Below are 24,079 nucleotides of genomic sequence, written 5' to 3' on the forward strand. Positions count from 1 at the left end.
ACTCTTGAAACCACGCTCTGGGCCCTTCATTCTTTACAGCGTAGTCATGTTGCTCTTTTAAAAATGCATATCAAGGATTGTTTAAACCTATTCAGCAGTCTTCCACTGAGTTTATAAGCAAATCCAGAATACTTAACCTAGCCTAAAAAGACCCTGTGTGATCATGTAAGTCATTTCTTAGTTCTCAGACTTCAATTTTCTCTCATACCTCCTGTCTGTATCTCTCTTCTCAATATATCAAATTTATTACATTTTCTCATATTCCATGTACATTACATGGTTTCCTGGCAATTTATATTTAGATTGAAGTTTAAACTTCACCTTTTCACCAGAGAGGCCATTTCTGACATCCTGGATATGGTTAATTCACCCTACATTTTGCATCCTAAACCTCACTTTTTTTTTTTTAACTTTTTTTATTAATTAAAAAAATTAACAAACAAAACATTAAGAGATCATTCCATTCTACATATACAATCGGTAATTCTTAATATCATCACATAGTTGCATATTCATCATTTCTTAGAACATTTGCATCAATTTAGAAAAAGAAATAAAAAGACAACAGAAAAAGAAATAAAACGATAACAGAGAAAGAAAAGATTATACATACCATACCCCTTACCCCTTGCTTTCATTTACCACTAGCATTTCAAACTAAATTTATTTTAACATTTGTTCCCCCTATTATTTATTTTTATTCCATATGTTCTACTCTTCTGCTGATATAGTAGCTAAAAGGAGCATCAGACACAAGGTTTTCACATTCACAGAGTCTCACTGTGAAAGCTATATCATTGTTCAATCATCATCAAGAAACATGGCTACTGGAACACAGCTCTACATTTTCAGGCAGTTCTCTCCAGCCTCTCCACTACATCTTGAACAACAAGGTGATATCTACTTAATGCATAAGAATAACGTCCAGGATAACCTCTCAACTCTGTTTGGAATCTCTCAGCCATTGACACTTAGTCTCATTTCACTCTTCCCCCTTTGGTCGAGAAGGTTCTCTCAATCCCTTGATGTCAATTCTCAGCTCATTCTAGGGTTTTTTCTCAGTCCCTTGATGCTGAGTCTCAGCTCATTCCAGGATCTCTGTTCCACGTTGCCAGGAAGGTCCACACCCCTGGGAGTCATGTCCCACCCAGAGAGGAGAAGGGTGGTGAGACTGCTCGTTGTGTTGGCTGGAGAGAGAGGCCACATCTGAGCAACAAAAGAGGCTCTCTTGGGGGTGACTCCTAGGCCTAAATTTTAAGTAGACTTGACCTATCCTTTGTGGGGTTAAGTTTCATGTGAACAAACCCCAAGCCTGGGGGCTCAGCCTATAGCTTTGGTTGTCCACACTGCTTGTGAGAATATCAAGAATTCAACTTGGGGAAGTTGAATTTCTCCCCACTCTCACCATTCACCGAAGGGGGCTTGCAAATACTTTTCCAGTCACTGATCACATCACTCTGGGATTCATCGGGGCATCACTCTGGACAAACCGACAAAATCTTATATGCTACCTGAGATTCCAAGTACTTATGACATTCACTCAAACTATCTACATGAGTTATATTAGGAAATGCTCTAGTCAAAATATAAATTTTGTAACAAATAAACATTTTTTGCTTTAGTCTCACACATAAGGTGACATTTTAAAGTATTAATTATCATCTATTTTCAGCACCCTGCAATAATGACATTCCTTTGTTCTTCCTCATGCAAAGACATTTTTAAAATTTGTACATTGTACATTTCACTATTATTATACACTCTAGGCATTCCTAGATTATACCATCTCGATCTTTACCATCTATCTTTCTTTCTGATTTCATTTATGTCCCCAGTCCTCCTCCCTCTATCATTCTCACATGCAGGTTCATTCAGTGTTTTAACATAATTACATTACTGTTAGGTAGTATTGTGCTGTCCATATCTGAGATTTTATATTCAGTCCTGTTGCACAATCTGTATCCCTTCAGCTCCAATCACCCAATATCTCACCCTATTTCTATCTCCTGATGGTCTCTGTTACCAAGGAAATATTCTAAGTTTATTCACTAACGTCAGTTCATGTCAGTGAGACCATACAGTATTTGTCCTTTTGTTTCTGGCTAATCACACTCAGCATAATGTCCTTAAGGTCCATTCATGTTGTTACATACTTCATAACTTTATTCTGTTTACAGCTGCATAATATTCCATCTTATGTAAATGTCACAGTTTGTGTAATCAACTGTCTGTTGATGGACATTTTGGCTGTTTCCATCACTTGATAATTGTTAATAATGCTGCTATAAACATGTAAATGTCCATTTGTGTCCTTGGCCTTGTGACCTTTGAGTAGAGACAGCATATACATGGGTCCTGTTTTTTAAACCATTCTGCCAGACTATGTCTTTTGATTGGAGAGTTTAATCCATTAACATTCAGTGTTATTACTGTATGGGTAGTATTTCTTCTACTATTTTACCTTCTGGATTTTATATGTCATATCTAATTTTCCTTCCTTTTACCTTTACTCATAGTCTTCCTTTCTACACTCTTCTCCACACCTCTCTCTTCTGTCTTCGTATCTGTCTCTAGTGTTCCCTTTAGTATTTCTTGCAGAGCTGGTCTCTTGGTCACAAATTCTCTCAGTGATTTTTTGTCTGAAAATGTTTTCATTTCTCCCTCATTTTTGAAGGACAATTTTGCTGGATATAGAATTCTTGGTTGGCAGTTTTTCTCTTTTAATAATTTAAATATATTATCCCACTATCTTCTCGCCTCCATGGTTTCTGCTGAGAGATCTGCGCATAGTCTTATTGGGCTTCCCTTGTATGTGATGGATTGCTTTTCTCTTGCTGCTTTCAAGATCCTCTCTTTCTCTTTGACCTTGGACATTCTGATTATTAAATGTCTTGGAGTATGTCTATTTGGATCTGTTCTCTTTGGGGTACGCTGCACTTCTTGGATCTGTCATTTTAAGTCTTTCATAAGAGTTGGGAAATTTTCAGTGATAATTTCCTCCATTAGTTTTTCTCCTCCTTTTCCATTCTCTTCTCCTTCTGGGACACCCACAACACGTATATTGATGCGCTTCATATTGTCTTTCAATTCCCTGAGTCCCTGCTCATATTTTTCCATTTTTTTCCTATAGTTTCTGTTTCTTGTTGGATTTCAGATGTTCTGTCCTCCGGTTCATTAATCCTATGTTCTGCCTCTCGAAATCTACCATTGTAGGTTTCCATTGTTTTTTTCATCTCTTCTACTGTGTCTTTCATTCCCATAAGTTCTGTGATTTGTTTTTTCAGACTTACAGTTTCTTATTTTTGTTCCTTCCTTGCCTTTTTTATAACCTTCCTCAATTCATTGATTTGGTTTTTGATGAGGTTTTCCATGTCTGTTCGTATATTCTGAATTAGTTGTTTCAGCTCCTGTATGTCATTTGAATTGTTGGTTTGTTCCTTTAACTGGACCATATCTTCAATTTCCTTAGTGTGATTTGTTATTTTTTGCTGGTGTCTAGGCATTTAATTACCTTAATTAGTTTATTCTGGAGATTGCTTTCACTTCTTTTATCTAGGGTTTTCTTGCTGGATGAATTTGTTGTCTGTCTGTTCTTTGACATTCTGTTCAGCTTTATCTGAACCTTTAGCTTAGGTTTTGTTTAACAGAGGAGAATTTTTCAGTTCTTGTTTTCTTGTTTCTTGCCCTGCTTGTGTGGTACCTTTCCCCCCCACACACTTTGGAGGGTCTGCTTAGATATTATAGACCCCAGCCAGATTTTCCCAGACCAAACTGGCCTCCTATAAGGAGGAAAGAGTCACCTGCGTTGGTTTTCCCTGAGCATGAGACCCAGCAGGTTGAAAGACTTTCCTGTGAAGTCTCTGGACTCTGTTTTTCTTATCCTGCCCAGTATGTGGCGCTTGTCTGACTGCAGGTCCCACCAGCATAAGATGATGCGGTACCTTTAACTTTGGCTGGGGGTTTGTTGGAGACAGAGGAGAGGTTGTAGGCTGGTTTTAATGGCTTCAAATGACCAAGCACTGGTGTCTGAATTCCTTGATGGAGGGATTCCACCTGGGTGGGCCTTCACCCCTCCCCTGGGGCAGTTTCACTTCTGCCTATGCCTGGGGCAGTTGCAGCCTGAAAAGTCCTGCCGCTGTATCCAGAGGCAGTCAAACCTTTGTAGATACACAGCCACAAAAACCTGTTTCCTTCTTTTTTTTCCCCCCTTTTTCTGTCAGCTCTGCCCCCTTGGCACTGGGGCAAAAATAAGCAACCTCTGTTTTCAGCAGGTTCACCTAAGCGGGGGGCCTATTTTTAGTAGTCAGAATTTGTTAATTAGTTCCACAATTGGCGTTTGATTGTGCCCAATCACTGCTGCTGGTAAAGTCCTTTCCTTTCCCCTCTGGGAAGCTGCCTGTGGGGGAGGGGCGCTGGCCGCCGCAGGTTTGGGAACTCATGGTTTTGGGGAGTGCTCGCAGCTGGTCCAGCTGGTCCATACTGGGGTACGCTGTGTGTCTGGTCACTGACGTGGCCCCAGGAGCTGTTCTGTACTGTTTCTGGTTATTTAGCAGTTGTTTTGGAGGACGAACTAAAACACACATGTTGTTAAGCCGCCATCTTGACCCGGAACTCTAAACCTCACTTTTTGTAAGATATATCTTTCCCCAAAATAGTGTCTGTTATGGCATCCATAGCTAGAGTAGCTCTGCTATCTTACATTGTATTACAAATCCTGAGGAGTGTTTCATGCAGATAATGTCATACAGAAAATTCAGTTGCCTTTTCCTCTTGTCTGCCAGGAGAGCATTTGATCATTGAATAAATTCTATTTATGCCACCAACCATAAGACTAATAAAAATGTTATATAACCATTCATTCATTTACTTATGGATTTGACGTTGTTAGGTCAAAAATAATGATTATATTCATGTTGAGTATCTCATGAATACTGTGAGACACAGTAATAATCAAGAGATAGACCCAGCCCATCTCCTCAGGAAGCCCATATTTTAATGGAAAGTGAAACAGTTAAATAACTATGATAAATGGATATATGTACCATATGAGGGAAATGCAGGAGCCTCTGAGGCTGCATAGCAGAAGGCAATGGGGAAATCCTGTCAAGAGGACTGAAGTTTAAGGTCATTAAGAGAGAGGTTGTTAAGAGTCATACATGCCTCAGTTTGTATATTAGTTCTGACATTAGATCCCTTGGTGGCCTTGGATAAGCTACCTAAACTTGAAGCTTCAGTCTCAGCACCTGTGAAATGGATATCTTAATATCTTCCAAATGGCATTGTTGTAAAAATAAAATGGGAGGGTATATGTAAAGCATTTATCATCATGTTTGGCATGTGAAAGTATACAATAAATGTTAGTTGCTAAAGTTTTCTTGAATCTTGAATCATGAAAACATTTTTTAAAAGTTATGTTTTTGAACCTTGAATCAGGATAAATTTTTTAAAAAATTATGGCTTACTGATATGTTCTTTTATGAGTCAGCTATCATTTATTTTATAATTCTATATTTAAATATTTCTTTCTTTAGGTATTATTACAAACAATGCTATGATAAATAATTTTGTATAGGGCATAAGCAAAATGGTAGAGTAAGGACCTCTGAAAGCTCACCCAACAATAAAAGCAACAAAGTTCCTGCCAAATTTGTCAGATCAATTTTTCTAGAACTCCAGAAATTAACCAAAGGTTTGCAGGAAACCAAGGAAAATTAAGAAAAATGGTTGACTCTCAGAATGCTCTTTGAGGGCATTTTAGCATGCTGTACTCCTATCTCTCAAAAAAAAAAAGAGAGTGCTTATTTTCCATTATTCAAAATCCTCTGTGCTCTTGCTCATTATTCTGGCTTTCTACCTATACCTGTTCTTGAAGATCCAGTGATGCTCTGACTTCACTTGGATGATGTTCCCACCCTGCAACCATATGTGGGATCAGCTGACACAAACATTACCAACTTAGAGTTGGAGAGGGTGTTCCCAGAGAATAAACAGAGGGGAATTACAAAAAGAAGAAACAAAAACTAAAACAAAACAAAAATAAATAAAAGAGGTATACTTTATAAAATAAACAATGAAATCCACAAGGAGTAGCTAATAGCAGGTTGCAGATACCACGATATATGTGTAATAAAAGTGGAAAACACATGATGAAGTTAGAAAATAAAGACAATGCCACAGTTAGAACAATGAGTAATTGTGGAAGTTTTGAATGAAGAAAGAACATTAGAGGGAGTTATTGTAATCATTTGCTTTGAAATCAGAAACAAGACAACCTGTAATATTTGAAGGTGAGGCATTAATTAATAGTAATAGCAAAAATAAAGATAGTATTGTTGGTAAAAAAACACATGCAAAAAAAAAAAAAAAAAACGGGCATGATAACTGAAATCCAGATAGTACTCTCCCTGTGTTTGCCAATCCTGAGACCAAGGCAGAGTAGCTAATTGTATGCTCCCGGCAATGCTTGCTCTTGGAAGGGAAGACAGTGAAACATCTAAAAAGCTTAATTTGAAGATGAACAGCTTGTCCCTCAAGACTGTCTTCTTGAAAGTGGTTTTAGGTCCACCAATGAAAATAACTTTTGGTGACTCACAAGCATTCTTCTGCCTTGTACCTGGCTTACATCACCTGACCCAGGCCCTGTCATTCTATCAATCTCCTTCCTGCAAACACTCCAAATTAATATTGTACTATTCTATTCAAATCAGTTGTCCTTAAGAGGTAGAATTTTAGCAATCAAAAGTGCATTCATGTTTGCATAGAACTATGGGACTTGGAGGCAAGTGGGAGTGACTGCCAATTGGTAGTTTCTTTCTGTACTGAGGAAAATGATCTAACTTTGACCCTCGTGTGGGCCGCAGAATTCCATGGCTATATCAAAAAGGAATGAATTTTTACAATTTAAATGAATTCTATGATGTATATTTGTTTTTCAGCTGTTGTGACAAATCACACGCAACAAGTTCACTAGGAACGGGAATGTATTGGCTTATGGTTTCAGAGGCTAGTAGGCTTACTTCTGCCCCAGGTTGGTAGTATCCTGGCTGTCTGGCAATCTGCCAATCCTTGGGTTCCTTTGCTTTCCCATACATGGGTCTATCCTCCTCTTTCTCTTCCGGGTTCCTGCAGATTTCCTGCTTCTCCCTGTGACTTTGTCTTGAAATAGCCTCCCGAAACAGGATTAAGACCCCTCGTGATTCACTTGGCCTCCCCTTAATTGAAAATACCATCTTCACAAGATGCTATGTTCACTGGGTACACACAACAGGTATTAAGATCAAGACCAGGATTATTGTTGTGGTTTTGTTTTGCTTGCCTCACCTGGCATTCCTAATTCAACCTACCACACTATGTGAAAGATACCTCATTAAAGCTGTGAAACATATCTTCAGAAAAGGAAATGAACGAGTTTGGCAGCATGATGGAAAATATTGCCCATGTGATAAAGCGATTACTGTCATCATTTATTAACAGCTGTTTTTGGTGTCTTACTCCTTGTCAGGAACTATTCTAGATGCTGGGGACACGGGGATGAATATGACAGCCTGATTGCCTAAGATCTTGGAGGCCTAAGTATAGGACAAAACATATGGTCTGTAAGGAAGCCTGTTACATTTGCCTGATGTACAATTTTCAGGGTCTTTGTTCAGAAATGCAGACCTACAGAAATAACAGGAAATACCTAAATGTCACCGCATGAGAAATTAGTGGTCAGAAAACCTAGGCCATTCTGGCAATTTGAGATGGATTAAGTTGTAAGTTATTAATCAATGTATCCTTTGTTCAGACCTTTAAATTAAAAAAGCACTAAGGAAGTATCAGAAACATTTCTTTTTAATTATCTAAAATCCATAACAATGGTAAATGGCGTTAGAATTGTAATCAGAGGATATTGACCCCTTGATGTGTAGAAAGAAACCTCAAGTTTCAAATGTTTCCCCTTGTGAGACTTCTCATGGGAAACTCTTACTACTGATGTGTTCTAGGTGATATGCTAAGCATTTCCTGGACTATAATTAAGTACAATAAATTAACTCATCAGATTTATACTATATATTCTACAGTTATAAATACACTCACAGTTATAAACTATCAGATCTCCTGTTGAGCAATTTCATAATTCTATTAAGATTGGAAGAGAGGGAATAAGTTATATCCGTTGGAGGAAAAGATCTTGCTGTGGTAATGGATCTTAAAAATCAAATGGCTGAATTTGAGCACTTGTTAAGATATAGTAAATTATAGTTGTTTGCAGGTTGATAAAAGATTTTTCCAAGCAAATTAATCTAAAAAAAATCAAGACAAATATTTACAGAAAATAATCTTAGGAAGTGAAGTGAATTTCAGAGGCTAATTTTATTTCACTTCAAATAACGTAGTTTATTATTGTTCCATTACAACCATTATGAACACTGTATATGAAAGTATATTCTCTTACTATTTGTGTATTTGTGTAGGTTTGTCTATGTATCTGTGAGTTTGTGTATACAGACTAAAATGTTGCTGTGGAGTTACTTAAATACAATTTCCATGATAAAATAACATATAGTAATTTGCCAGTTTATGTAATTTTCTAATTAAAGTTTGCATTTTCTAGCACATGGCATAAGTAAAGCAAGGATTTGATGATCCTGGACAGTAAAATTAATATTACTACTATTATTAGCTGTTATTATCTTGTCCCAAAGAATAGTAAATCTAAGCATACATCAGTATAGTAAGTGGACATTTTAAAAATAAAATGTTGTAAGAAAAAATTAAATGTCATCGAGAATCACTTTAACAGAGAAGCATATTTTTTTCTGCAATGCATCATAATATATACTTTATAAAATATTTTCTAATCTGTGACCTTCATTTTAACATTAAAGATGGGTTAGAGTCAAGTTTGATTCTAGAAGCAGAAATTTCACACAAACCTTCTTATCTATAAGAGCCTTTAAAATTTCTTCCAGAATTCTCACCTGCCATGCGGAAGACCCAGGTTCAATTTTCAGGCCATGCACTTCCCAGGAAAATAAAAAAAACAGCAAAACAAAGAAAAAAACCAAAACAAATGAAAATTCAATAAATGGTACTGCAATAAAAGGATGCTAACATGGAAAAATAATGAAATGTGAGTCTGCCATACAGCATACAAAAAAAGAAAAAAAATCTTCCAGGAACCTAATTGCCTCCATTTCCAAGAAGCCTATTCACTTAAAAATTAGTATGAAATATAAGAAGTACTAGCCAATGATAGGACATATGCTAGTTATGTGATAAATATTTGCTTATGATTTCTTTTATGAATTGGTTGAGTTATGTGAGCAATTTTGAAGGTGGAATTATGTAACTATGGTAGTGACTATATACTCATTATTATATGACCTTTCAGAATATAAAAAATTATTCTTTTCCACATTTTTATGATCCATTTTTGTTTTTTAAAGTTCCTATGTACAATAGTCATTTCTAAACTTTTCCAATTTCTTCAAGCTCCCACTTTACTTTTGCATCTGAAAAATATCAGAAGATAACTTCCCTCATGTCTTAGTGACCCCACATTTCCTCAGCTTTTTGTGTTCTTCCTGTTCTCTCATACTCCCCTTATACCTGGAGAAAGAGATAAATCCCCCACCCCACCCTCATGTTATTTTTGAAGTGTTCTTGATCTGTATAACTTCATATAATCTATCTTCCACCCTCATTGTGCCACTAGAATTACTCTCAGTTCTTTTTTTCAGGTTTCTTATCACCTCAGGAACCCTAAATCTCACAGTTCTTACCTGAAGCTCCTGTCCTTGACCTCTTAGTATTTGCTTCAGAATTTGCACTGAACATCTCCTGCCCATGTGCTTTCATCTCTTGATTTACCTCCTAACTTATTGACTACTCTCTCTTTATGGTTAGGTCATTCTTTTACCCATTCTATAAATATTGATATTTCCTGAATTTACATTTATTGCATTTCACTTTGCACCCCACCCTTGTCCATTCTTTCACTTCACTGATTTCATTGTCTTCACCATCGTGCTGAGGACACCCAAATCTATGTGCAGCTACGCTATCTCATGTGCATTTCAAAACTGTATATGCTGATATATTTTTAAACTGACTCTCCTTGTATAATTCACAGCTATAGATTTTATTTCACCTAAATTCTCTCCTTCAGTCAATGGCATCAATGTCTGCCTAGTTGCACAGCCTTAGGCCTTGAAATTTTCTTTGCCCTCTCCTTTTTAATTGGATATAAAGTATACTTTATTCTAAATGTCTGTTATATAAATCTTTTTATTCCACTGCTATTTGGTTTGAACAAGCTGATAACAAATTTCCCTGGAATCAGAAGTTCTCCCACCCAATCCACCAGTCATATTTATATTGACTTCAAGATTACCATCTTAAAATGGTATTTTATAAAGTAAATCCTGGGTACCAAAGATATACCACATAGAAACATTGCTTGAACACACACACGCACACACAAATAGACCAGTTCTATAGGGAAATAAATTAGTTAAATATTGGATCAGTCATTTATAAATTATTATTGCTTCAATTCTGTGAGTCATCAGATATTTTGGAATGGCTTTGATCTCATTTGTCCTTATTACTCGCACTGTGAATTCTCAATTTTTCACTTCATTATCCATTATTTGTTCATTTTTTGTCTCTTTTATTAATGTATTTGTTTATAGGAATCAGGCACTTGTATTTCTATTCAACTCAATAAGTATATGTTGAACTATTATGTGCAAGACAATTTTTAAGGTTCTGTAATGGGTACAAATAGACAATATTAAATATACAGTCTGTATATTATGTTAATAAAATGCCAAATATGATCAATATACCAGAGCTTCCCAATTGGTGGATCAGGGCCTCTTGGTATTTTATGAACAGGGAACATGTATGTGAACTTACTAATTGATCCTTTCAACCCTTGAGGTATCTGTCAGGGTCTGGTTTCATCTGGGCACAAACAGTCTTGTCTCTAATTCTGTATAAAAGGTTAGTTCTGTATTTTTTAGGAGGAGTATACTTTCTGCCATCTCAAGTAACATTCCTGCGATACAAACAGATATAAATAATGTAAATAAAGATTTAGTCATATAACAAAAATAATTGGCAGACATGAAGGAATTTTAATGTATTTGCACAATTAGCTCGTGATCATGTAACTCAGAATAGCATGTGGCAGCATAAGTCAGACTAAATCAACTGGAGATTGCTTTCTAATCTTTGCCATCTTAATGTAATAGCAAGTTTGCTTATAGTTATCCATGAGAGATGAGGTATAAATGGAGATTAATGATATATTTGAATTTCTCTCCAGGTATCAAGTAAAGACTTTTATATCCTAAAACTTATTTGAGATGATATTAATTTTTGTGGGGTCTTTAAGTGATTTATTAGTCTTCCCAATATATAGCATTCAGATGGTACTATGTTCAATTTCAAATAAAATGCAAATATTCATACCTTTAAAATTAAATGAAATAATTCAAGGGAAGTAAACTAAAACTGAAGGCTTTATAGGTCATGGTAAGTTTTACTTTTTCAGTATTTGTATTTTAATGAAAATGTGGGGTTTGTACTGCTTAAACACTGTATAGTTATTAAAGAAAATTTTGAGTTGTTATACTTTTTACATTTAGAACACCTTCGTTTTCAAACAGTATTAGAGTTTTTAAGTAAGGGGGTAAAAATATGAATATATTATTTCATTATTGCTGAACACTGTGGTACTACATAGTTAATCAAAAAACCCAGTGTTTTCCATAAATTCTTTTTTTTTTTGGTATACTTTATAGCAGGATCACATTTCATTCTTTTTCCATGTGAGTATCCCCTTATTGCAGCAGTATTTGCTGAATTTTTTGTTTTTGTTTTTTGTTTGTTTGTTTGCTAGTTTGTTTGGGAAGTGCATGGGCCAGGAATTGAACCCGAGTCTCCCACATGGCAGGCAAGAATTGTACCACTGAACTACCCTGGCACCCCCTTTCCTTACGTTCTTGAGCATATTGGCTTTCTGTCTTTGGTTGGTTCCCTCATTATTACAGTACAGTTGTTGTAGCTGTTGTTGTTTTAATTATTACAGCCACATATAAGGTAACATATGCAGTTTGCTCCTGAGCATTTCTTTCTTTTCAGTTGCTTCCAGCAGGCTTCTTCTTATGTCTCACTCACGAATGCATCACAATTCCTTCACTAACAAGGGTAGTGACATTAACATGATCAGTTAGAACAATGGAATTTGCTCCTGATGTGAATGGTCATGCAAACAAATTTGGTGTCTTACCAATAGAAAGAACACAGGAATGGTGTTGGGTATAAATTAGACAACTAAAACTGTCTCATACAATGTGTTTGTCATTTAACCTTCATTGCTTAGAAAATGCTGCTTTCAACAATATTCAATCTTCTGAAAACTGCGGATATTTACTCATCTATGTTCTGAAATAATTAGGGGCAATGCTGTTATGCTTGCCCTTGGAACCCTTTTTAAAGTCTGAACAATTGATTTGATTGACATTTCAGAAATACATTTTTATAAGTATAATTAATCACATATCTTTAGTAACAGTAAAGGAAGTCAGTATAAGGTAGTGGTTGCTAGCTGTGAAATCAGACCACTTCAGTTTCAACTCTAAAATTTCTACTACGTAGTTGAGTGTCCTTGGGAAATCAAAGTCTTAATGATTTCCTCTGTAGAAATGGGGATGATAAGAATCTAATTCATAGATATGATGTGAGGATAATTAATTGGTACAAAGCTACATTTAAAACATAGTAGGTGCTCAACTAGCGGCAGCTATAGCTATCGTTTTAGTAACGACTAAGAAATGTTAAAGAAATTTCCTGTGTTTCCATGGCTAGAAAGTCATAGATGTTAGCTCAATCTTTCATCATTCTGTATTCATATTATTTGGTAGTCAAATTATTGTGTCTTATAACCTCAGTAATAGCACACTGCAGACATAGATATAGAATAAACTATTGATTCATTAATTGACTGGTTACTTGATTATAGAGAAACAGAAAAATGTTCCATATATAACCAGAATAAAATTCTTAGATTTTGGATATATTTAACTTAACCTTTTAAAACTGTGATATGTCATGTTGTGAATTTATAGTTAAATCATATGCATTTCATTGATAGTTTTGAAAGATAATTTTTGAGGTTGCAATAAATTCCTTTTCTCAAACTATGAGAAGTTCCTAAAATAATAAATTTAGTTACACTATTATTCTATGGGATATTTAAAATATACTTTTCCAGTTTTCCAATAGTGTTTTTTGGTACTGAGAATGGAATACAGCTTTGCAAATTATTTCTCAACACTTTCCACAGGTGTTTGAAAGTTTGCCTACTTCTACTTTTTATTGGGTTAGGAGCATAAGGTTACTTTAGACAAACATCAAAGAACAATTGCTGAACTTATTATCCCAGAAAAAGAAGCAAGAAATAAGTAGTAAAGCTGTTTAGAGTGGGGAGGGAGGCGGAAAAAAGAGCAGTTGCAGGGAATCCTGTGCAAGAGACAATAAGGCAAAAAAAACTTTCAGTGTTAAAATTAACCTGCATCGAATATACACTTGCAATCTTGATTGCCCTAGGCATCGTGCCTGGCACCCAAATGCATAACAAGTATTAGCTATTTCATTTTTAATTGCAGATATCTATATGTTTTGAGAGATTCTCTGTTTATTTCCTAGGGCTGCCACAGACTAGGTGGCTTAAAACAATAGAAATTTATTCTCTTACAGTTCTGAAGGCTGGAAGTATGAAATTAAAGTGTCACCAAAGTTGGTCCTGTTTGGAGGCTGTTTCATACATCTTTCTTAGTTTCTGGTGTTTGCTGGGAATCCTTGACTTGTAGATACATTGGTCCATTTTCTGCTTCTGTCTTTATGTCACCTTGTTTTCCATGTTTGTCTTTCTCCTAAGGATCCGTTTCATTGGATTCAGGGTACACTTGGATAATCCACAATTATCCCAAGATCTTTAATTAATTTTTATCTGCAAAGACTGTTTACAAATAAGGTCACATTGACAGGTTCTGGGTGGTCCTACCTTTTGGGGTCTATTGTTCTTCCCACTACAGACTGATAAAATGTGTTAATGTCAGTTCTTAATTTCTTAATTAAGAAACAATTTAAACAGTTTTTTCAGTTGTTTTATTTAAGTTCTCTGCATCGTGTGACATCCTTTAATTTCTGTGATTCCACTCCCTTATTATCTTCTTTCTTTGGTTATTTCTTCTTAGCCTAAGAAGTCTTGCTCCTACACAGGGATCCCTTCATAGCTTCCTGTTACTACTCTACCTACCCTCTCTGGGGAATCTCAGGCATTTTCATGACTTCAGCCATCCTTCATGTGGCAACAATTCTCAAATCTTTATTATTATTCCCGTTTTCTTTCCTGAGTGCTGGACCGCATGAATCTGTTTTCTCCCGAATGCTTCTTTTTGTGGAGAATGTTCCAGAGCTAACTCAAATTCAACATGCTTGATACTTCTCTTCCTGTCCTAACTTTTTTGTCTTTTTGGTAAATGGTATCATAACACCCTGAGGGACCCAAGCCAGAAAACTTGGTACCTCCTTTGTTAATAGCTTCCTAACTGGTCTTCTGCTTCTAATATTTCCTCCCATGGTCTTTAGACAACAACCAGATTTTATCTTTTTTTTTTTTTGAGGGGGTTGTCACTGCATTTATGGTGCTCATAATCTGGTGAATGCATGTCTTATGTATTGGGTAAAAAGAGTTGGAGATAAATGATTACTATGATGTAATTAGTCATAAAATCTTTGAATACTTAAGTTCTATAGGACCTTGGAGACTAAATGCTCTTTTTACCAATGAGGGTAAATGCTGTAGCAGACAAGAGAAGTTATCTATTTATAATTACATGGAAAGCCACTGAGAAACCTGGAACATCACTCATAGTTCAACATGTTTCCCTTTTCTCTGTCCTCAAGAGGCATATTGTTTCACTGACACATGAAAATATTTGTGAAGAGAATACATCAATATGTCTGCTGTTTTGATAAAAAAAAAAAATACCTCCTGGGTGCAAGGGTAGTTCAGTGGTAGAATTCTCGCCTGTCACGCGGGAGACCCGGGTTCAGTTCCGAGCCTGTGCACTTCCCAAAACAAACAAAGAAATCAACAAAAACAAACAATTCAACAAATGGTGCTGCAATAACGGGATACTCACATGGAAAACAAATGAAATATGACCCCGCCAAAAAGCATACAAAATACATATATATTTATCTGAAGGAAGGTCTGCTGTTATAGAGGTATTTAGGTGAGGTTTAAAGGAGGGGAGACTGACCTAGGTCTTCATGAGTGATGAGTTGGTGCAAATATTCTGAACAGGGACAAATATGTGAAAAAACAGCTTGAGAGAGCCTAGATTTCTCTCTCTAAGAAGCTGGAATAAAACTTCTTTAATGGTATCCTAGCTCAAGTGTCTTTTGTTTAAGAAGCAGCTGTGCTTGTGATGGATGTTTGCCTTAGTGGGTGATAAATTACAAATACATAAGCCTTAAACACAGATTTCTGTTTCCATGACTTTCTGGATTATGAAAACAGTGCTGCACAGAAAGATTGTACTATAGTTCTCATTTGTTTCTGAGGAGAACAGAAGGTTTCATTTGCTCCAGCCCCAACATGAATATCTTATTACAGAACCATTACTAAAATATGTAAATAGAAAGGTAGTTGCAGTTTTTTTTTCTTTGTGGGAACTTAGGCAGACTTTTCATTAGAAGCCTTTTTTATGTTTCCAGAAATTGGAACGCTTATTAAAAATGCAATTTTCTGGACCCTTTCCTAGAGATTTGATTGAGTAACTATTGACTGAAAGCCAGGTAAGTGCATGTTCAGAAAGGACCATAGATGTGTCAAATGCAGCAGATAAGCCTCAGATAAATTTGGAGAAATATGCTCATAAGTGACTTATGCTGGGAGAAGAAGAATAACTTATTTTCCTAAAACTTTAGTAAAGAAGAAAGCACATCACAGATCCATGTGATTTCACTATATTTTAATACATTTTTGTTAAAATTTTAAGAGGTTTACAATTTTAAAAACTGACTAGTAAAACAACATATTTAGTCAGTATTCATCAAGATCCGCAGTTTTGAAATGTTTATATTACAAAATAAATTGAAATATTTTTCCAGTTATTAGTGAGCAAAATAAATCTTGAAAGCATTGACTATCTAGGAAATGAGAGGCATATGTGTTACAGTCCAGAATTTGGAAGTATCTCTCCTTTGTTCCTGTTTGCCCTATTTCAGATTTTGTCCTGTTAAGGATATTTACCACAGCTTACTCTGTCCTGTAGGCGCACTACTCCGTCTTTACAGATTTAAAAGATTAAATGATCAGAATTAAACTCACTTAAAGAACGTTTACCATTTTTTTTATTATATCAGGATAGTTCAAGCTGGTGTGTGTGAATGATGAATGTGTGTGGGTGTGTGTGCAATGTAGGTGTAATGTGTTTTAAAAACATATTTTTACTTTGCTTAGATGTATTTCTGGGTCTCAGCATATTTCTGGGTCTGCTATGTTGCTAGTTTAAAATGGGGTTACAGATGCCAACTAACTCCTTGCTCCTCAAAGTGTGATGTGTAGACCAGACATGGCCTGGGAGCTCATTAGAAATGCAGAAACACAGAACTCATTCAAAACTACTGAGTCCAGATCTTTATTTTAGCGAACTCCCAAAGAGATTCCTGTTCATACTAAAGTTTGGGAGACTGAGCAGAGTAATAAAATGCTTTAATACATCAGCAGTTAATTTTAATACACGAAGCAATCTTACGGTGGTACCTAAGGTAATCTTTCCTAGTTGATTTCCAGAACTCAATCACTTATGATGTAGTACTGAATTGTTATTTTCTGTAATGGAGCATGTACTAGTCTTGTCTTAAATAATTTACAAAATTGAGATAAAAATTATATTCTATGGAGGAAAAAAGTGCGCATCATCGTATGTTGTTGAACTACTTAAAGTATCAAAATGATTCTTAATGGCTAGTGCTAGGTCTCTAGCAAGATTTGTATATATAAATTCTTGAATCATACATCACATTGCTAGCAAAAAAATTAGAAATATCACTGAAGAATAAAATGTGAATTTAGTGTTTTGTTACAATATGAATATGGCTCTTTTTTCAGCAATTATAAAAATATTTTGTCTTTAATATTATGTAGGTTTGTTAAAGATTACTATGAATTAGAAAGACCAACAGTGCTTATCTTGTAATTAGTTTTACATAGCAAATTATATACAATATATTAGTCTTTAATGGAAGATGCATCAATTAAGTTTTATAACAAGTAAAATACAACTATAAACTCTATTAAAATATACAGTAGTAATATTGGTATTATGTTGTGAACTTTTCTATTCATACCCTTATATGAAAATTGTATATTTGTGTGTATTTTTTGGTAATTAAAAAAAAATTAATAATTCCCTGGCTACATTTAATGGGCTCTAGGCAACTGTAACTATAAAATTCTTCTCAGGTGTTTTAATCTGCAGCAAGGTTTAATGCTACACATTTGGACAAATCATTGAAGTTTAGTATTTCTCCCACCTAATCATCAGTGGTGAGAAGGGTAATTTCCATAGGAAAACTAAGGTATGACAAGCAAGAATAACGACTCTTTACAGATTTTTACACCCAAAGATATATATATATATGAATCATAAATAGAAATCTAACAAGTTGCATCTATCACTGCATTTAAAATAGTTAACAAATTTGGATTATTTTTAGACTACAAGACTGCTTAAATATTGTGATATCCATTTAACAATTTAACACACCCATAGATGAACAAAGAAAAGCTATACAATTTTGAAAGTTTTTTAAAAGTTTTAAATAGAATTCACCACTTATTTTTGGTGAGTTCTTAGTTTGTAGAATAGTAGGCTGTGCTCCAAAAATATTAGAGTCATAGATATATACATGCACATACACAAAACATTCTTCTTCAAAATGGGTTATGGAAACCCCAGCTTTGAGATTTTTCCATTTATATTTTCTCCAAAAAAGAAGTAAATTAAGCCTTAGTAATTATTTACTGTGTTAATTGACACTGGCATTCTCAATCAGCAAATGATCACATATCATGTGGGATAGTCAAGTAATCTTTAGGAAAGAATGGAAATAATACAATGCAAGAACTTGACTATATTTTTGTCTCTTATTGTAACACACAGATAATTTCTTTGTGCTGAAATGAATTTATGAGTTATACTTATTCAGCTTTAATAGTCACAAAATGGGCAAGTAGCTTAGAAACATTTTGAAAAGAAACAGTGAATTGAAGAAATGCTTTTAACATCAACATAAATGACAGATTAAAAAAGTCAACACATCTGATCCTAGCATGAGCACCTTGTCAACCACAAAACCAGGTAAAAACAATGATAATCTAAACAATTCTGACTAGAAATCCACAACATGCTTCACAGTTATTGAGTATACTGTTGTTAAAATGGATTCACAATTCCTGTTGTTAAAATATAACCATTGTGTAAACATGTATTTTAACTTGTGAATTTAATCAGCAATAATGGTATATGCATAAACTGCAAATTGCTTACAGTTTATGCAATTTACTTATGCTAAAGCTGAATCTTCAATCTTAGTACCAGTAGGTGGTATGTTAAAAAGAAAGGGTTGTAGAATACTATGGTAGATCTGCATTTCCCAAATTTGTTCCTCAAAATGCTCTGGAGAAGAGGCTTCATTGCCAAATATTTGAACCTGCAAAATTTTATACTGACAGGTTTTCCTTATAGTAGTATCAGATTAATTTCCTAATTATATACTGTACAAGCTAATATTAAAATAATTCACATTAAGTAAAAAATTATAATTAGTTCACACCAGTAAAGTCTGGAAGCAAGTTTTGGCTACATATAATCTTCTAATAGATGGCATTAAGTTAAAATGGACTCTAATGAGAAAGAGGAAAATTTCAATAAAAATGAAAACGTGTTCTTCCTCAAAATTTTATCATATATATAAAAATATATAAATATGAAAATGTGTATATGTATATATGTACCTATGTGTATGCACGTATGTGTTTGTGTATATATATAAATAAATAAATAAATCCTTAACAAATACTTATGGGCAGGTAACAATATTGAAAATTATCTTAACATATTGCAGGAAAAGTTGCAATATCCGCAAGATAAAAATTTGTTTTATTCTTTTATTAAGTATAGAAATTTAAAATTGGCAGCTATAATGTAAAGGAATTCTCAGTGTGCATAAATTTTGAATACAGTGAGAGCCAACTAATAACTTGTCATTTTGTTTTCTGTGACTGTTCTGAAACTAAGTAGTTCAAGAATGCAATTATGGAGAATAGGGAGATTTGGTTTCTGGTCTATCATGAGTTGTGCACCTTAGAAAAGTTGCTTAAACAGTCTAAGCTTTAGTTTCCAGGCTGTCAAATAAGATATTAAATTATATCAATTCTAATATTCTTTGTAATTCTAATAGTCTATGAAGTAATAGTAGACCATAGTCAGATGCCTCAGCCAACTATCTATAGATGGTTTTGTAGAGTTTGATTCTACAAAATCAACAATAAGCCAGTAAGTGACCAACAAAGGAAACGTTGCTATTAAAAATGCTTCAGTCAAGAAGTAATAATAAATATGCAATCAAAGAACAGAGTCTCTTTTTATCCATCAGAAATCAGACCAAAAAATACTAGAAAGCCATAGAAATACTTTAGCAGGAGAAAGGATGCCATATGGGTATGCCGGCTATGTGCCAAACATTGCATTGGTCATCACTTGATTTTATTTTTGCTTTTCATTAGCCACGATGGTAAAGGGATTTCCCCCGATACACGAGTAAATTATCTGAACCACAAAGGTTACGTAATTTTTCCAGTGACACATAAAATTAGGATTTGGACTCTGGCCATATTCTAATAATATTAGACTAGTCATATCAGTAATTGCCAATCTAGTTGAGCTTTAGGATTCTGTAGGAACAGATTAAAAACAGATTCCTGGGAGGAATTTCTAGCTTTCTGGAATCAAAAACTGTGGGCATGAGGCTATGGAATCTGTAATCTGAGAAACTTTGTTGCTACCCTGGTTTGAGAAAGATGGTGGTCTAAAGTTCATGCAGATGAGAAAGAGGACAGGGAAGTAGTAGCTACCTGTAGCAGAATATATATTTGCTTATTTAAGCAATTTCCTACCGAAACTTCTGAGTTTGATAGTCTGTGAATATCCTAACTTGATCCTTTAAAAACCCCATTCCTCTGTCCTTCAATTATTTTACCACATTAAATTTTTTGGTAAGTATTCAGGTACCAAAAGTAAAAAAACAAAAAACAAAACAAACAAAAAAAAAAACCGAGAAAATGGTTTCGTTTTCCTTCTTTCTTGTAGAAAAAAAACCTTTTATAATATTAAATTGTCCAATTTCTAACTATAATCACGTTTATTGAAATGAATAAAATATAAACTCCATATGAGTCAGATTGTGTTTGCGCCATAAATATGAAGTTTATTGCTAATTGACACTTACTTTAACAAGCCCTAATGTTACCAACTTAAAGATGGGATATACTGAAATGTATTTTCTAAAGAGCTATTTACAGTTGGAAAATAGGAACACTAAGAATGACAGATATATACAAGTAGATAATTATTCTTCAGCTAGTATAGAATCATTTCTCCCAAGTAGAACACAGAATTTATATGATGTTGCAATTATTCCTACTGGCAAAAAAATGTTTTTTTGTATTTTTTTTAAAAAAACAAGCTGTATGTTTCTTCATTCAATGGCCTGTAGTTTTTTATCCCTCTATACTTTCCTTGGAAAGTTTTTAGTTTTGATAAAATAAAAAATGTACATGGTCAATTTATTGACTATAAAACAAAGAAAGGGGTGACTTTTTCCATTACAAATAATTTGAATAATGGAGCTCTTTTCTTTAAGAGCTTTAAGTTTATAAATTGCTATAGATTTTAAAAACTATATTCTTATTACATCAATTATGTTTTTCATACTTCCTAGTTGCCACATTACTTTCAGTACCACAGAAATTTCTAAAAGAATAAAAGGGGTAATGAATAACTGAAGCAAGACTAAGTAAAATTATTTTTAATGTCAAACATATAATAATTTAGGCTAAATTTATTCAGTATAAATACTGATAATGCAAAAATTTCAAAGAAGTAATAAATGGAAATATCTTTGTGTCAAGCAAAAACAATATAAATAAAATAAAAGGCAAAAGTTAGGTAGAGAAAAGAAAAAGAAATTTAGAGAAATATAATTATTTAAAATATGTAAGTTAGAAAAAAGCACACATATCAGTCAGGTCCCTAGCAGGAAACAACACACTCAGCTGGGTTTTTAAGGAAACTTTTAAAGTTTCCAGACGTGCGTGCCAAATTCAGGGAACCTCCATAAGATGTGTTAAGGCCCTCAGGAAGTCACGCAAAGGTTGGAGATGTTTTACCAGAACTTGCTGAGAGCTGGGACAGTAGAAAGGGGCCACTTCTGTAGAAACCACTGCCGTAAATGTACATAGTCAATCTAGAATATCACAAAAACAGTGAGGAAGCAGAGATCTGCTAGTGCCTCTTGTTGGTAAAATTCAATGGGAAGTCACCCACAAAAAGAAAGTTATTGAGGGTTTGAATTCACAAATACCTCCTAAGTCACACTTTGTAGGCTTACAGTTGATTGCTTGCAATTTTTAGACTGTCCATCTGATTTTTTTTGCATGTGAAAAGACATACTTTATATGTTTCCCTATTGATTGACTGATTGAAGTTTTAAATTGATTCTCTGTTCCACCTCTCTCCCCACCTACTCACTCCTTACTTTTTAAATGGGGGCTCTACTATCCAGATTTGTGTTTACCTGCATGTTTGTATTTGCTCTAAACTAATGTCAGTAGATAATTGCATCTTCTCCCTATCTCCCTAAGTACCATGTAGATTCTCCCGCATAAGTTGACTGAAGGGCTGGATAATCAGGGCTTCATTTAAGTCACTGAGCTGTTAGTTGGAGGTTGTGGTGTAATTGGATCTCTGGGCATTTAGATTTGGTTATCATGGTTCATTTTCTCCATGTGTTGAAATATTGCTGATGAAACTGAGGTTCATTGTAGCAAAGTGAAAGAATGTATACTATTCCACTGGGAGAGAACTATTTGAATTATACATTCATCTTCCCACCCATACCTGCATCCCCATAGACTTAGCAGTTACTTGGCCATTTTGGAATGAAATCCCCTTGGGGAAAAGCCAGGCAGAGCCTATGGAGTTTGTCTATGGTAAATTTCTAATATGTTCTTCTACATTGCTATCTTCCATGACTATTGTTGATGCACTGCTATGTAATTACCTATTAATTGATTGTTCCGTGCCTCTGTTCTCTTCTTCCATTTACTGAACTGGACATCTTCAGATTACATTTCCTCCTTCATCCCTTATTATGACAAGCTCCTGCTGATATTAAAAAACTTGGCTAAAAGAAAATGACACTGGTAAGGCTATGCTTGTCTTCTCCCAAACACTCATCACTGTAGACTGCTCAAAAAGTTGATTTAAAGTTGGAAATGTACCTCTGAAATGGGCGTTCTTTATCTTTCCCATGAACTCCTAACATCTCTAACTCTTAATATATTGAGGTTCTTACGGTGGCTTAAAATATGTCCTTAAATTATCCAATACTTTTTTCAAAAGGTGGAGCTTAACTCCATTCCTCTTGAATGTTAGCTGGACTGAGTGACTTGCTTGAAATGTATAGAATAAGGCAGAAATGATTGAGTGTGATATCCAAAGCTAAGTCATAAAAGGCCTTTTGGCTTGCCTTGCTACTCTCATCTTGGATACTTGCTCTGGGGGATCCAACTTCTACGTGGTAAGGACGTTCCAGCTGTCCTTTGGAGAGGTCTATTTTCCAAGAAACTGAAGATTCTTGCCAGCAGTCAGCAAAGAACTGAGGCCTTCTTCCCACAGCCTTGTGAGTTTGCCGTCTTGGAAACAAATCCTCCAACCCCAGTCAAGCCTTTAAATGATTGCATCTCCAGCAACCATCTTGGGTGCAACCTCATGAGAGACTCTTAAATCAGAACCACTCAGCTAAGTTCCTTCCAAACCTCTGACCCACATAACCTGTGAGGTAATATTATTATTTTAATCTACTAAGTTTTTGATAATTAATAGTAACTAGTAATAAGTTATGTATTTTTTTTCCTCCCAGAATTTGCTATTCCCTTTATCATTTTACCACCCAGCAACTGAAGAGAGTTGTTGATAATTTCCTGGCACATCCTTCTGCTTGGTTCAAATGTCACTGTGTTGCTCAGTTAGTAGAATGACAAACACAGGACCTGTATTTTAGTATGATGAAATTTGCTTCCTTAATCCTCCTTCCTTTTTTCATTTTGATTTGTTTCTAGAAAAAAAGTGCATACTATATTCTTTATCATGGTTTTGAGTCTTATAGTTCTGCTAATGCTTGATGTCCATTTTTTTAGTTTGCTAAATCAATATTTATGAATTTGAATTTAAAGACTCATCATTTTAATTTTAATTTTCTAATAAGACTAAATTTATTAAGGACCCTAAGAAGAGTTTTGATTATAAGTATCCAACAGTATAAAAGTACAAAACAGATTTGTAGATTTCTAATATATTAATACAAAGTGCATGACTTCATAGAGTATATCCTACAGTGAAAGAAAGGTGGCAGGGGAAAAAGAAGACTGTGGTTAAGGTCTATTAATAAATAAATAAATAAATACAGAAGTATAAATTTATATTTATTAAAATGTAAATATATTTATTTATATAAAATAATTTTTTATTTACAGAAAAATGCGTAAATAAATGCAGAAGGTGCAATACTTTTGTAATACATCTCAAAGGCTATGGGAGAGCAGACCCAACTCACTGTGTAATCTGTGCATTTGGTGGCATGTAGCATGTAGATTTTTCCAAAAGGAAGAAATATAGAATCTTAAGATTAGATTAAGAATTATAAAACTATAGAGTATCCTATAAAA

At 34.6% G+C, this 24,079-nt stretch overlaps 1 protein-coding gene across 6 annotated transcripts in view; it reads left to right on the forward strand.

Annotated features, from left to right (window-relative positions):
• GPC5 (glypican 5) overlaps positions 1–24,079 on the forward strand; it is an 860,649-nt gene that overhangs the window by 235,403 nt on the left and 601,167 nt on the right. The gene's annotated exons all lie outside the window — the stretch shown is intronic.

The sequence above is a fragment of the Tamandua tetradactyla genome, chromosome 4 (genome assembly GCF_023851605.1).
Source record: "Tamandua tetradactyla isolate mTamTet1 chromosome 4, mTamTet1.pri, whole genome shotgun sequence".
NCBI classification, from domain to species: domain Eukaryota; kingdom Metazoa; phylum Chordata; class Mammalia; order Pilosa; family Myrmecophagidae; genus Tamandua; species Tamandua tetradactyla.